At 45.5% G+C, this 15,926-nt stretch overlaps 1 protein-coding gene across 2 annotated transcripts in view; it reads left to right on the top strand.

The window, feature by feature from the left end:
- The first annotated feature begins 1,027 nt into the window (after positions 1-1,027).
- Positions 1,028-15,926, top strand: part of LOC126184520 (elongation of very long chain fatty acids protein AAEL008004-like) — a 647,799-nt gene continuing 632,900 nt past the window's right edge. For both annotated transcript variants that reach the window (XM_049926915.1, XM_049926917.1), the window contains exon 1: positions 1,028-1,121. The gene's annotated coding sequence lies outside the window, so the exon portion shown is untranslated. The remainder of the gene's footprint in view (positions 1,122-15,926) is intronic.

Raw genomic sequence — 15,926 nt, forward strand, 5'->3', positions numbered from 1 at the left:
ATGTATTATTAATATGAATAATAATGCCGCCAGAATTATTCGAATATCTGAAATTACACCATTAATACATGATCAAATCCAGCGTATTCAACGAGATATTAACAAGAAATATTTTTATTCAAATACCTGTATCAGTGAAGTCAGATTGTCACTGAAAATTAAGAATCTGAAACAGAGAAAAAATCAGAACAATGGAGAAAATCCTGTTGGATAGCATTAACCAGGAAAAAGTGCTAATTAATACACCTCAGAACGGAGGAACAAAAGAAAACCTTAAAAACAAGGGTATCTACCATCGCGCTCGGGTCTTCGATATAGTAAGGCCGCAGGCGGTCATTACTAGAAATCCTCGAGAATTTTGTAATACCCCATAGTCCGAGAGGGGTAACTGTTCCCTCTTGCCACCCCCTCCCGTAAGCCCCTTCCCGTTGCTCCGGCGCCTATGGATTACGCAGAAAAGTTTCGCCTTTTTTATGTCTTCTGTGTCTGACACTATATTAATAACATAAGATCTATAACATTAAGATTATCATATAGTGTTTGCAAGTGCATCGCTCTTTTACAGTATCTAGTGGCCCTTATATTAGTTACGTGACATTTCGTTCGCTCTTAACTGAACAACCTGTTATCGGCACTTGTATGGTATATCCCGGATGCCACTGGAAAAAAATATAGTTTTCCCTGCTTATTTATTCTTTTTTCACTCTGCCGCATTCCGTCTGCAGTTCGTAGAGATACGCACGTAGGTCTTCTGGACAGCTGCGAACATCAACATGCTGAGCTAAGCGAAGTGGGCAGTTAGTACTGCCGAGACCTACCGCGGGCTGTGACGGTGGCTCAATGTGAAGTGTTGTGCGCGAGGAAAGGAAAGGAGACGTGCGTTTTGGGCGCGTGGTTCAGGTAGCCGCGGCACGCAGCGCCTTAGGCATGGCGGAGGGAGGGTGGGGGGCAGTCCGCGCAGCGAGTGGGGGGGGGCGAGGGAGGGAGGGAAGTGATGTTTTATACTGAGCCAGCGGGCGCGCGCCTCAGTCAGTCGTTAGCCAGCCGTTGTTGAGGTTGTGTGGACTGTCGCCGGACTGGCTTGCCGTTGCTCTGCTGGGAGGGGCCGCTTTCTTCTCCAGGTACGTGATTATTAACAACAATTTTAATGCTTCGCACGAGCTGGCTTCACCTCTTCCACACATGTTAGAAACGTTGCCCCGTTCCGACTATTTTCTCAGTCAAGAATTGTCACCGATTAGCCGGGCTGCAAAAATAGACACTCTCACTACAAATTTCTCCCACGTGTTTTCGTTGCGGGTGCGCTCTCGTGTGTTGGAAATCGTCGCTGTCATCGTGCTGTGATGTTACGAAATTTATTTCCCGACGAGTATGTCATTTCTATAATATGAACAAAAAAGAGTTATTCAATCCGCTGCTGCAGAAGCCTCTTAGGAATTTTTTTAAAGTGTGTTTCAGTAAGGTTGTAAATTGCCGAGTGCAGATGTGTGCGCTAAGGATACAGAGCATGTCTATTTTCGCTTTATCTTCTTCTTTCACCCCGACCACGTGTTCCGCACGCGCTGGCCGGAGTAGGGAATTTGCACGACCGCCACGCGGCCATAGAGTAATGCACTCGTAGCAGAAGCGGCCCACGTGCTAAATTTTGCAGGCACGCTGGCATCTGAAATTTGAACTGCCGCGTCAGAGCTGTGTTCTGCGCGCCGCCTTTCCCGCCTTTTTTTGAAGTACGTGAGATTATCTCAGGCGCTGTCTGCCGTTGTAAACAGGCAAGGCGCCTCTGTTAACTACGATGAGCTGGTGAATCACACGCGTGTCTTGCCATTTAAATTACACGCTGGTCTTAGCAGTTACGGATACCAATGTTTTTCGCACGCCTTTTAATGTATTGTCGCTTCTTGACAAGGCGGTAATGCATTTACTGCTGTTGCTCTTTTGAGGAGCTTTTATTATTTTTGTGTGTGGTTGTGATATAGAGATGTTTGCAGCGTAACGCACATTCTTGAGTTAAGCGGATCGCTCGCAACTTTTAATGCATTTTTCCTCCAGTATTAACTTACGTGTTAGTATTCTTCTGTTGTCATGCAGCTTAACTACCACTTTTAAAAAAAAATTACTTTTCGGGAATGAGTGTGCCACTGCGTTTTCTCTTAGAATATTTTTCTTGGTCTAAGGAGAAAACAAGCAGATGCCATAACACGTCAACCCGCTCGTTATCACTTCTTGTTTTATGAAGCACGTTTTCACGGTAAGTCTAGACAATGTATGTTCTGAAGTACTAGTCAGAGAGTGATAGAACAGCTAACCTTTATTATTTCCGACGCCTAACTATTTTCCTTATGCGTTAGTGGCTTATTGCAAATGTAGCGTGAAATTTATTTGAAATCTTCTTGTGCTCGTATCTCGTTCCTCCGCTGCCAGTCAGTGCAACTTGATGACGACTCGTGCAGTAAACAGTATGTTTATGGTGACGTAAGCTCTCCTTCTGTAGTGTTGCATTCCTGCGAGCATTGTTAGTTCTTTGGCTGTGGAGTTCTGTTGTCCCTGTTTTCGTTTACAACACAGCGCGAGCCAGTGGATGTTTACACACTGGAGACTGTCAAAATATTATGGGCGGTGACGCTTCGTGAAAGAACCTTTGTACGTTAATGACGAGAATTATATGGAAAGAGAGCGGGCTTGGTTGAATCAGCTGTTTAGCTTACGCGACAGACATGTCTGAATACTTGTTACTCGTACATAGAGGACTTCCTGTGAAGACACACTACGAATAGTAAAGATAAATGCAGACGCTAAAAATATAATGACGCTCTTGCTCATTTTACAGTGTCATAAACGGCAGTAACGATCTATACAGTCACGTATTCATTTTTACGTACCGTTCTCCTGTGGGTCAAGCAAAGTTCCCGAGTGGTGTAGGAGTACTTTAATTGTCGGATAGCAATGCTTATACTGCATCCTTAACGAGTATGGCACATGGAACAGTAATTACTACTCACTCAGAATTTTCAAACATATTTCGCAAATATCATCTCGGAGAACGGAACGAAAAAGATTTTACTGGCACTACTTTTCGCCCTGTACTAAAGCAGGTTTCAAAACATAACGATAGGTTGAGATATGTTGACGCGACCGTACTTTTGGCGGAACCACATGGAAAACAGCACTGTTGACCACCAGCATTCGGTGTTTAGTGCTACCGTGATTTTTGATGGGTGGGAATTGACCCTTCCATCTTTCAGCGACAATAAGTATTGGCAATGGTTGTGATCTAACTTGTTCAGCCCGTTCCATCTATATGTTTAGAGATAAGGTGACTTGCTTGAAGCTATAGACCACTGGAATAAAGATCTTGCATATTCCAACACCGCTTGTCGTTGAGAAGGTCTATGTAGCGTGTAATCCTCTTTGATATGTAAATCTGGTTGCAAGTGTTTGTGAACGGGGTAGGTCATGCAGAGCTTAGTTATCGATCCGGAGTTTGCGTAAAGGAAGAGGGAAGACCGTCTAAAAACCACACTCAGTCTAATGCTCCATCTCACGTAATAAATTCAACTAGACGGACCTTGGAACCACCCTTGCTTTAACGCATGTAATCTACGTTTGAGAAACGAAGATAAGGACAGTTCGCTATAAATGCAATCGTGTCAGAAAAATGCGTGCGGATTGTTTCCGGAAATTAGCGGTGCACCGTGTATGGGTGAGTACACAGGGTGTAGGGAAGAAGCAGGTGCGAGAGATGCGCGCAGGCGGCCCCACATGGCGTAGCCGCTAGCGGCAGTGCAGGACGGCCGGAAGTCGTGACCCGCGAGGAAACCGCAAGGCGTCCCTTCCAGTTGTCCGTTCGGAAGTTGAGTAGCCCCTTCCAGTGACCGCCAAATATAATACAGGCTTGCTGCCATACGCAGGAAGGTGGCCTGGCCGTAATTAACTACACTGGAATTTCCAATCTGAGACAACTTTCGCGGTACAGGTCCGTTGTAATTTCATTAATCTAACGGCAGTAGTCTCCCGGAAGAGCATTTTGCAGTGCTCCGCTGAACTGGCCTGTTCGTGGTGCACTCCGCCTCGCATTCCGCATCCGTTTACCTTCTCCCACAAGGATCCTTCACCAAATCATTACCTTCCCGCCTCTCCTCACTCGCACTGAACACATCCTAACAACCTCCTTCATCCGCAAACTTGGCTTCAATAGTTCTATAGTTTCCCCTCTACTTTCCGATCCCCACATGATGCTGCCGCACCTCTACCACTACATCCCACCAACTCTACACTTTCACACGCTCCACATACTCTCCCATAGAAATTTACACCGTCTTCCCCTCCCAGATCATGAACTCTGACACGAAATTTACCCCTCTTAGCAACTTTAAATCCACCCCATCTATTCCACTTCATCAGGGCTCTCTCCCCTCCCCATATTTCCGTATCCCTTCCTCCGCTTCCCCCATCTTTCCCTACCCCGTTTTTCTCCTTCAGATTTTGGCTTCACTGATAGCTGTATCTAGTCCTCCCCTTGCCCATTCTCGTTTCCCAACAACCACTCCTACTCCATCGATACCACGCACCAGTCCTCCATCCTTACCTCCTCGTTGTTAAACCTTCAACATAGGCTCCCAATCCTCGGGCAGGTCCTTCCAGTTTTAGCGGCAAAGAAGTGCTTCTTTTTGAGATCAGTGTTCTTGAAACCGTATTTTAACAGCTTTAAATGTACTCTTGCAGTTTTCCATTTTATCCTCTTATTGTTAATGTTTTTATTTTCAACATAGAAAACGCCTTGTTTAGTGTACATATTAATATCTCCATTAATTTTCCACCATTCCGAATCTTTTAAATCCATGTAAACATCTCACATTTATATTAGTGTTTTTTAATCTAATTTAGTATTACTTACCCAGCTGGCTGAAGAGTGGGTTGACTGTACTGCTGACAGCCCACCCCCACCCACATGGGGCCAGGGGGGATGAAGTAACAACAAAGGGAAAAACCTTAATATACTAGGTGCTAGAACACGATCAAATTGAATTTTCGGAGAAAAACACTTCGTTTGCAGGCTCAAATATATAAGAAAACGTAATAAATAAACACTTTGCTTTCGAGTATTTCATTTATCTTCAACACCGAAAATAACCCTTTGCCCAGAAGACAAACAAAGAATGTATAAAGCACATGTTGTTTAGCTGCTAGGGGGACATTACCCAGCATGATTGCCTCCCTTACAACTTTATTCGTTACTAAAATACGAACATTAACAGTGTACCATTCATGTAAACATTACTTTATTACACTGAAGCACCAAAGAAAGTGGTATAGTCATGCGTATTCAGATACAGAGATATATAAACAGGCAGAATACGGCGCTGCGGTCGGCAACGACTATTTAAGACAAGTGCCTTGCGCACTTGTCAGATCGATTACTGCTGCTACAATGGCAGGTTATCAAGGTTTAAGTGACTCTGAACGTGGTGTTATAATCGGCGCACGAGCGATGGGATGCAGCAACGCGATGAAGTGGGGATTTTCTCGTACGACCATTTCACGAGTGTACCATGAACATCACGAATCCGGCTAAACATCAAATCTCCGATACCGCTGTGGCCGGAAAAAGATCCTGCAAGAACGGGACCAACGACTACTGAAGAGAATCGTTCATCGTGACAGAAGTGCAATCCTTGCAGCAGATTTCAATGCTGGACCGTCAACATGTGTCACTGTGCGAACCATTCAACCAAACATCATCGATATCGGCTTTCGGAACCTAAGACCCACTCGTGTACTCTTGGTGACTGCACTACACAAAGCTTTAAGACCCGCCTAAGCCCATCAACACCAACATTGGACTGTTGATGACTGGAAACATGTTGTCCGGTCGGACGAGTCTCGTTTTGAATTGTATCGAGCGGATGGACGTGTACGGTTATGGAGACAACCTCATGAATCCATGGACCCTGCATGTCAGTAGGGGACTGTTGAAGCTGGTGGAGGCTCTGTAATGGTGTGGAGCGTGTGGAGTTGGAGTGATAAGGGACCCCCGATACGTCTAGATACGACTCTGACAGGTGACACGTGCGTAAGCATCCCGTCTGATCACCTGCATCCATTCATGTCCATTGTGCATTCCGACAGGCTTGGGCAATTCCAGCAGGACAATGCGACACCCTACACGTCCAGAATTGCAACAGAGTGGCTCCAGGAATACTCTTCTCAGTTTAAACACTTCCTCTGGCCACCAAACTCCCCACACATGAACATTATTGAGCATATCTGAGACGCCTTGCAACGTGCTGTTCACAAGAAATCTCCACCCAGTCGTCCTCTTACGGATTCATTTTTTGAGTTCCCTCCAGCACTACTTGAGACATTACTCGACTCCATGCTACGTAATGTTGTGGCATTCCTGCGTGCTCGCGGGGGCCTTACACGATATTAGGCAGGTTTACCACTTTCTTCTGCTCTTCAGTGTAAAAACGTAACGCAAATTTGACTTTGTCTCTGTTGTAATACCATAAAGTGCAAGTACCCGTGGTAATGTAACTCGTCCATATGGAAATTGAAGGGGAGCACAGCTGTCAGGTGCGGCTGGACATTACGCGGAATCAGCGGCGACGAGCGAAAATGTGTACTGGACTGGGAGTCGAACCCGTGATCTCCTGCTTACTAGGCTATTCCGAAAGAACAGACACCGCGCATTCATATAACATGTAACTCGTCACTTGCTGCAAATAACAGTAAACAAATGGAAACAGGAGGAAAATGTACACTGGTTATTACGTCAATCGTCTTCTGTAGGAGGTTTGTGGGAGTCCACTGTATACCAACGAAGAGAAGATAGAAATGGAACTTACCCGTCACCGGCGTGCATTTGCCTTGGGTTTCCATTTCTTTAGTGTCTACTCCTATATGTGAGCGAGATACGTCTCTAATAATGTAATTTTTTCGTGAAGGGCACTCTGAGATAAGTTTTTGAACAGATCACGAGGAGAAGAGGAGGAGACTAGTGTTAAACGTCCCGTCGACAACGAGGTCATTAGAGACGGAGCATAAGCTCAGACTAGGAAGGAAATGTCGGCACCATTACATAGTTCGAAAATACGAATTAATTCGTATCAGTCCGTCACCGCGACCAAGACTCCGTGTTACAGGAGATTTCATTAATAGCTATTTCAATAAAAAAAAGTATGCAAGTCCTCTGCGTGTTAATAACAGAACGCTACGATGCGGTAACAGCAGAAAATCAATGAAGGGCTGTGCACACAGCGAGAGTACTTTATATCATTTTGTTACCGCAACCAAGATTTGTATTTCAGGTGGCATTAATAACATTTTAACATAAAATATGCATATGACCTACACACAGGGTGCCCCTCCCAAGAATCGTCAGGCGCATTTTTTCTGGCGTTTCAGCAGATATTTCCAGTTTTGTTCTTGCATTCTGTAGCTGGAGTCAGCCCAAATAAATAGTGCCCTCCACGTCTTTCAGCCAATGTTTACGGAAATTGTCGGTTTGTTTTCTATTGTAAACAAAATTATTTTTATACCGGTATTTCACGAGCCCATTAAATAGAGGGCACTTGAATTAGTCTACTCCGATATCCTTTTTATCGATATGCATTAACAGGGACAATAAAACTCGAAGAATAACCAGCACTCCAGCCGTGGCCCGCTCTGACTGCTACGGCCATGAATACACCTCCACTTAGTCGCTACCGGATTGCTGTTTATTCTTCGGGTTTTACTGTCCCTGTTAATACCTACTGGTAAAATGAATATCGGACTAGACCAATTTAGGAGGTCTGTATCGAATGGCCACGTAAAATTCCACTTGAAATCCATTTTGTTTGCAACAGGAAACAAACTGAAGCTTTCTGTCAACACTGGGCGTCTCATGTCAGACGTGATGAGCAGTAATATTTTCAGCTGACTCCTGTTACACAATGTGAAAATGGAATTGCAAATATCTGACGGAACACCAAAGAAAATGCATCTGACGACTCTTTCGAGAGACCCGTTATATACAAAGAGTGTTATCAAATGATACCGAAAAACTTCGAGGGGCTGTAGAGGTTGTCGTGAGGAACAAATTGAGGATACGAACATGTGTCCGGAAACGTCATCCAACGAAACTACAGATCGTCGAAATTACAGGGACCGGCGCTTGCTGCTAGGCCACATCTTTGGCAGCAAACGAGACTTGGTATGCTGACAGACCGTAAACGGAACGTGTCGCAGTATTGATTGTTATTAAGTGCTCGCGACTGATTGCCACGATCGCCAATGGAGAAGATGGAGCTAGCTGCTACATACACAAGCCTTATCTCCTAGCCGGCCCGTGTGGTCGAGCGGTTCTAGGCGCTTCAGTCTGGATCCGCGCGACCGCTACGGTCGCAGGTTCGAATCCTGCCTCGGGCATGGAAGTGTGTGATGTCCTTAGGTTAGGTAGGTTTAAGTAGTTCTAAGTTCTCGGGGACTGATGACCTCCGATGTCCCATAGTGCTCAGAGCCATTTGAACCTTATCTCCTATGAATGTAATGCTCTGCTGCGTCAGTGAATGTTTTGGACACGGGTTTCTGTCTGCAGTTTATTTTTCTCCTGCATAACAATAACACTCGAGATTTTAGAGGATTCCAGGAGAATAATAAGCTGAGGATGGAAACGTACGTCTGAAACCGTCATCCACTGAGGCAACAAAGCATCGCATTTGTAGGAGACAAGGCCTGCCTATGCAGCAGTCAGCTTCCTCTTCTTCACTGGCGATCGTGGCAATCAGTCGTGATCACTAAATAACAAACAACATTGCGAGACGTTCCGCCTACGGTCCGTCAGCGTACAAAATCACGTTTGCTGGCGAAGGGGTGGCCTAACGGCAGGCTCCAGCGCCTATAACTTCGACGCTCTGTAACGTCGTTTTATGACGTTTCCAGATACAGGTTCCTACCCTTAATTTGTCCCTCACGACACCCCCTAAAATCCCTCGAATTTTGTCGGTATCGTACTGTAACTCCCTGTGTGTGTATTCATCAATAACAGAAACGTTTACTTGCAGCAAAGGAAGACTATAAAGGAAAAGCCTCCTGCAAAATGTAATTACTTGTATGTGAGCGACATAAAGATGTATCTGACTAACAACTGTTCATTGGCTACCATAAATAATCCTCCTACTGACTCACTCTAACTTGACATGAAGCCGCATAGTCAGCATGTGTTCTATACCGCGAAAAGCTCAGCGCATGGACAACACTGTTCACCCCCCTTTCGCTAACGGGCTGCGTATTCGCAGTTTACTATACATACCCTTTTATTTCGCTTCCTAAAAGAAGTTGTATTTTTGTGGTAAGATCTTATGGGACCAAACTGCTTTGGTCATCGGTCCCTAAGCTTACATATTATTTAATCCAACTTAAACTCTGGACGACACAAATACCCATGCCCGAGGGGAGGACTCGAACCTCCGACGGGGAGAGGTGCGGGGACCGTGACAAGACGCCCTACACCACGCGTCTATCCCGCCCTATTTCGGTGACTGATGCACTTCCTCCTCATTTACCTACGGATCGAATGAGATGCCGCAATGATGATGATGATGTTTGGTTTGTGGGGCGCTCAATTGCACGGTCATCAGCGCCCGTACAAAGTCCCAGTTTTTTCACAGTTCAATTTTTTTTATACATTCCAATCTAGCCAGTGTCACAAATTATGATTATGGTGGTGCAATGATGAGGACAACACAGACACCCAGTCCCCGGGAAGATAAAATCCCCAACCTGGCCGGGAATCGAACCCAGGACCCCGTTATACAGAGGCAGCAACTAGACCACGAGCTGCGGACAAGAGATGCCGCAGTGGTTAAGTACTCGGTTCCTAAGTGGAATCGGCCGTTTGACATCCGCGTTCTGCCATATTTGTTTATGTTTCGTTCCAATCACACAGGGAGCTAATGGTATGATCTCCTCAAAAAAGTCTGACTGGCTTTTCCACGAAAACTGTGCTGGCCATGTGCTGATGACATCGCTATTGACTAGTAGTGCAGTCGGTATGAAATCAGTTTGTGGTCCACCCACAGGTGATGTAATGAAATGTTTTCCGCTTGCATTCTTTGAAAGAGTAAGCGGAACAGAAGGTGATTTATCAGACCGAATACACGATCACATAACGTAAATGTGCAGTTTGAAACACATACTTAAAAATTAAAAAAAAAATGGTGGCCGGCCGGAGTGACCGTGAGGTTCTAGTTGCTACGTTCTGGAGCCGAGCGACCGCTACGGACGCAGGTTCGAATCCTGCCTCGGGCATGGATGTGTGTGATGTCATTAGGTTAGTTAGGTTTAATTAGTTCTAAGTTCTAGGCGACTGATAACCTCAGAAGCTAAGTCGCAAAGTGCTCAGAGCCATTTGAACCATTTTTAAAAAATGGTACATCTACATACATACTCCGTAAGTCACTGTACGCTGCATGACGGAGGGTACTCTGTATCAGTACCAGTCATCTCCTTTCATGTTTTATTCACAAACATAAAAAAATGTTCAAATGTGTGTGAAATCTTATGGGACTTAACTGCTAAGGTCATCAGTCCCCACGCTTACACACTATTTAACCTAAATTATCCTAACGACAAACACACACACCCATGCCCGAGGGAGGACTCGAACCTCCGCCGGGACCAGCCGCACAGTCCATGACTGCAGCTCCTTAAACCGTGCGGCTAATCCCGCGCGGCTCACAAACAGAACGAGGGAAAAATTTCTGTCTATATGCCTTCGTACGAGTCCTAATTTCTCTTGCGTATCTTATCCCCTCCGTAGTCCCTACGCGAAATCTACGCTGGCGACAGTAGATTGTTCTGCAGTCAGCTTCAAATACCAGGTCTCTAAAATTTCTCAATAGTGTTCCTCGAAAAGAACGTCCTCTTTCGTCCAGTGATTCCCATTTGCGTTCCTGAATCATTTCCGCAGAACTTGCGCCTTGTTCGAACATACCGGTAACAAATGGAACAGCCGGCCTCTGAATTGCTTTCATGCCTTCATTGAAGTCGACCTGGTGCGGGTCGCAAACTCTCGAACAGTACTCAAGAATTTACACTACTGGCCATTCAAATTGTTACACCACGAAGATGTACTACAGACGCGAAATTTAACCGTCAGGAAGAAGCTGCTGTGATATGCAAATGATTAGCTTTTCAGAGCATTCACACAATGTTGGCGCCGGTGGCGACACCTACAACGTGCTGACATGAGGAAAGTTTCCAACCGATTTCTCACACACAAACAGCAGTTGAGCGGCGTTGCCAGGTGAAATGTTGTTGTGATGCCTCGTGTAAGGAGGAGAAATGCGTACCATCACGTTTCCGAATTTGATAAAGGTCGGATTGTAGCCTATCGCGATGGCGATTTATCGTATCGCGACACTGCTGCTCGCGTTGGTCGACATCCAATGACTGTTAGCAGAATATGGAATCGGTGAGTTCAGGAGGGTCATACGGAACGCTGTGCTGGATCCCAACGGCCTCGCATTACTAGCAATCGAGATGACAGGCATCTTATCAGCATGGCTGTAACGGGTCGTGCAGCCACGTCTCGATCCCTGAGTCAACAGATGGGGACATTTGCAAGACACAACCATCTGCACGAACAGTTCGACGACGTTTGCAGCAGCAGGGACTATCAGTTCGGAGACCATGGCTGCGGTTACCCTTGACGCTGCATCACAGACAGGAGCGCCTGCGATAGTGTACTCAACGACGAAACTGGGTGCACGAATGGCAAAACGTCATTTTTTTCGGATGAATCCAGGTCCTGTTACAGCATCATGATGGTCGGATCCGGGTTTGGCGACATCGCGGTGAACTCCCATTGGAAGCGTTTATTCGTCATCGCCATACTGGAGTATCACCCGGCGTGATATAGGGAGCCATTGGTAACACGTCTCGGTCACCTCTTGTTCGCATTGACGGCACTTTGAACAGTGGACGTTACATTTCAGATGTGTTACGACCTGTGGCTCTATCCTTCATTCGATCCCTGCGAAACCCTACATTTCAGGAGGTTAATGCACGACCGCATGTTGCAGGTCATGTAGGACCTTTCTGGATACAGAAAATGTTCGACTGCTGCCCTGGCCAGCACATTCTCCAGATCTCTCACCAATTGAAAACGTCTGGTCAATGGTGGCCGAGCAACTGGCTCGTCACAATACGCCAGTCACTATTCTTGATGAAGTGTGGTATCGTGTTGCGGCTGCATGGGCAACTGTACCTGTACACGCCATCCAAGCTCTTTTTGACTTAATGCTCAGGCATATCAAGGCCGTTATTACGGCCAGAGGTGGTTGTTCTGGGTACTGATTTCTCAGGATGTATGCACCCAAACTGCGTGAAAATGTAATCACATCTCAGTTCTAGTATAATATATTTGTCCAATGAATACACGTTTATCATCTGCATTTCTTCTTGGTGTAGGAAAAACCAGTAGTGTATCATACTAGTGTGCTATACAGGGTGTTACAAAAAGGTGCAGCCAGACTTTCAGGAAACATTCCTCACACACAAAGAAAGAAAATATGTTATGTGGACATGTGTCCTGAAACGCTTAGTTTCCATGTTAGAGCTCATTTTATTACTTCTCTTCAAATCACATTAATCATGGAATGGAAACACACAGCAACAGAACGTACCAGCGTGACTTCAAACAATTTCTTACAGGAAATGATCAAAATGTCCTCCGTTAGCGAGGATACATGCATCCACCCTCCGTCGCATGAAATCCCTGATGGGCTGATGCAGCCCTGGAGAATGGCGTATTGTATCACAGCCGTCCACAATACGAGCACGATGAGTCTCAGCCGGCCGGTGTGGCCGTGCGGTTCTAGGCGCTTCAGTCTGGAACCGCGTGACCGCTACGGTCGTAGGTTCGAATCCTGCCTCGGGCATGGATGTGTGTGATGTCCTTAGGTTAGTTAGGTTTTTAACTAGTTATAAGTTCTAGGGGACTGATGACCACAGATGTTAAGTCCCATAGTGCTCAGAGCCATTTGAAGAGTCTCTACATTTGGTACCGGGGTTGCGTAGACTAGAGCTTTCAAATGCCTCCATGAATGAAAGTCAAGAGGGTTGGGGTCAGGAGAGCGTGGAGGCCGTGGAACTGGTCCGCCTCTACCAATCCATCGGTCACCGAATCTGTTGTTGAGAACCGTACGAACACTTCGACTGAAATGTGCAGGAGCTCCATCGTGCATGAACCACATGTTGTGTCGTACTTGTAAAGGTACATGTTCTAGCAGCAGAGGTAGAGTATCCCGTATGAAATCATGATAACGTGCTCCATTGAGCGTAGGTGGAACAACATGGGGCCCAATCAAGACATCACCAACAATGCCTGCCCAAACGTTCACAGGAAATCTGTGTTGATGACGTGATTGCACAAATTACAATTTGATCACGTTGGAATGAAGCCTCATCCGTAAAGAGAACATTTGCACTGAAATGAGGATTGACACATTGTTGGATGAACCATTCGCAGAAGTATACCCGTGGAGGCCAATCAGCTGCTGATAGTGCCTGCACACGCTGTACATGGTACGGAAACAACTGGTTCTCCCGTAGCACTCTCCCTACAGTGACGTGGTAAACGTTACCTTGTACAGCAGCAACTTCTCTGACGCTGACATTAGGGTTATCGTCAACTGCACGAAGAATTGCCTCGTCCATTGCAGGTGTCCTCGTCGTTGTAGGTCTTCATCAGTCGCGAGTCATAGGCTGGAATGTTCCGTGCTCCTTAAGACGCCGATCAATTGCTTCGAACGTTTCCCTGTCGGGACACCTTCGTTCTGGAAATCTGTCTCGATACAAACGTACCGCGCCACGGCTATTGCCCCGTCGTAATCCATACATCAAATGGGCATCATCCAACTCCGCACTTGTAAACATTGCACTGACTGCAGAACCACGTTCGTGATGAACACTGATCTGTTGATGCTACGTACTGATGTGCTTGCTGCTAGTACTGTAGAGCAATGAGTCGCATGTCAATACAAGCACCGAAGTCAACATTACCTTCCTTCAATTGGGCCAACTGGCGGTGAATCGAGGAAGTACAGTACATACTGACGAAACTAAAATGAGCTCTAACATGGAAATTAATCGTTTCCGGACACGTGTCCACATAACATCTTTTCTTTATTTGTGTGTGAGGAATGTTTCCTGAAAGTTTGGCCGTACCTTTTTGTAACACCCTGTATACAGCCTCCTTCACAAATGAACCACACGTTCCCAAAATTCTCCCAGTAAACCGAAGTATATCATTCGTCTTCCCTACTACAGTCGTTACACGCTTTTTCATTTTCCTATCGTTTTGCAACGTCATACCTAGAAATTTAATCGACATGGCTGTCAAACAGCACACTACTAATGCTGTATTTGAACATTACATTTGTGGCTGAGGAAAGGAAACAGCAGTTGCTCATATCTTAAGATATGTTAGACCAAAACTCCGTGGATCATAAATTAGATAGGAATATATTAACATAGTGTGCATGGCATCCTAATATCTTTGGGCAGGTAGGAAATTCCGCGTTTACGCACATCAAAGGACTGCATAGACGTGCGGAAAAGGTGATCAATAAACCACAAGCAAGATCACCAACATTAAAATTCTATCGGATGCAAACCGGCTACGATTCTCCTGCTTTATCTGTGTAGGGCTGTGTGGTTTGGTTTCGATGGTGGACAAAAACGTAATATTACGTGATGCATTTGGAGTCTGGAGTGGCTGCAAAGAAGTTGGTCAGTTCTACCTAAGATATCGGGTTAGGCTTTAATGGATTGAAGGTTCTCGTTGGTGCATTTTTTCCGGATAGAATCAGCTTTGTACATGTGAAGAACTGGAGAGATACATGTGCATTTTCTTTTATGGCGTTTCCTGTAACTGAAAAAGCTTTTGACCAAACCCAAGAAAGACTCTAGCTTGTCATAAGGTGTCAATAGAGGTACATGTTACTGCGTTTAGCGTTCAGTTTTTATCCTGAAGCGACATTAAAAGCGTCAAAGGCTAATTGAGCTACGAGGGGTGCGAGGAGTCTATGATGGCTTGTGGCTGCCTTTGTCTTGTGTTGCCTGAAAGTAAAAGTGAAACAGCAAGTTACGCACAGATTCGGCGTAACTGAGTTATGCTTTAGTAGAAGAAGGTTGCAAATAGTATGGACAAGCGAACTATGACACGAAGAGCAGTAGCGTGGAACATGGGAGGATACAAACCAGTGGTAAAACCTCAGCAAAAACAAGTGTCACTTGGTGAGACAGTTTCGATCGCTCATTAGATAAATTAAACAGCCTGCAAATACAGAATGTTTAAGAGTGTGAGACTTTTGAATCAGTACAATGTAAAATACACGGTCCAGTCACATTAACGTGCCTACCGCCCATATTAGATGTCAATGTGCAATAACCACTCACTGACGGCAGGTGGCAGCACTAGCAGAGAAGGGTATACACTACTGGGCATTAAAATTGCTACACCAAGAAGAAATGCAGATGATAAACGGGTATTCATTGGACAAATATATTATATTAGAACTGACATGTGATTACATTTTCACGCAATTTGGGTGCATAGATACTGAGAAATCAGTACCCAGAACTACCACCTCTAGCCGTAATAACGACCTTGACACGTCTGGGCATTGAGTCAAACAGAGCTTGGATGGAGTCTACAGGTACCGTTGCCCATGCAGCTTCAATACGATACCACACTTCATCAGGAGTAGTGACTGGCGTATTGTGACGAGCCAGTTGCTGGGCCACCATTGACCAGACGTTTTCAATTGGTGAGAGATCTGGAGAACGTGCTGGCCAGGGCAGCAGTCGAACATACAGGACCTGCAACATGCGGTCGTGCATTATCCTGCTGAAATGTAAGGTGTCGCAGGGATCTAATG

This window comes from Schistocerca cancellata, chromosome 4, assembly GCF_023864275.1.
Source record: "Schistocerca cancellata isolate TAMUIC-IGC-003103 chromosome 4, iqSchCanc2.1, whole genome shotgun sequence".
Classification (NCBI taxonomy): Eukaryota; Metazoa; Arthropoda; class Insecta; order Orthoptera; family Acrididae; genus Schistocerca; species Schistocerca cancellata.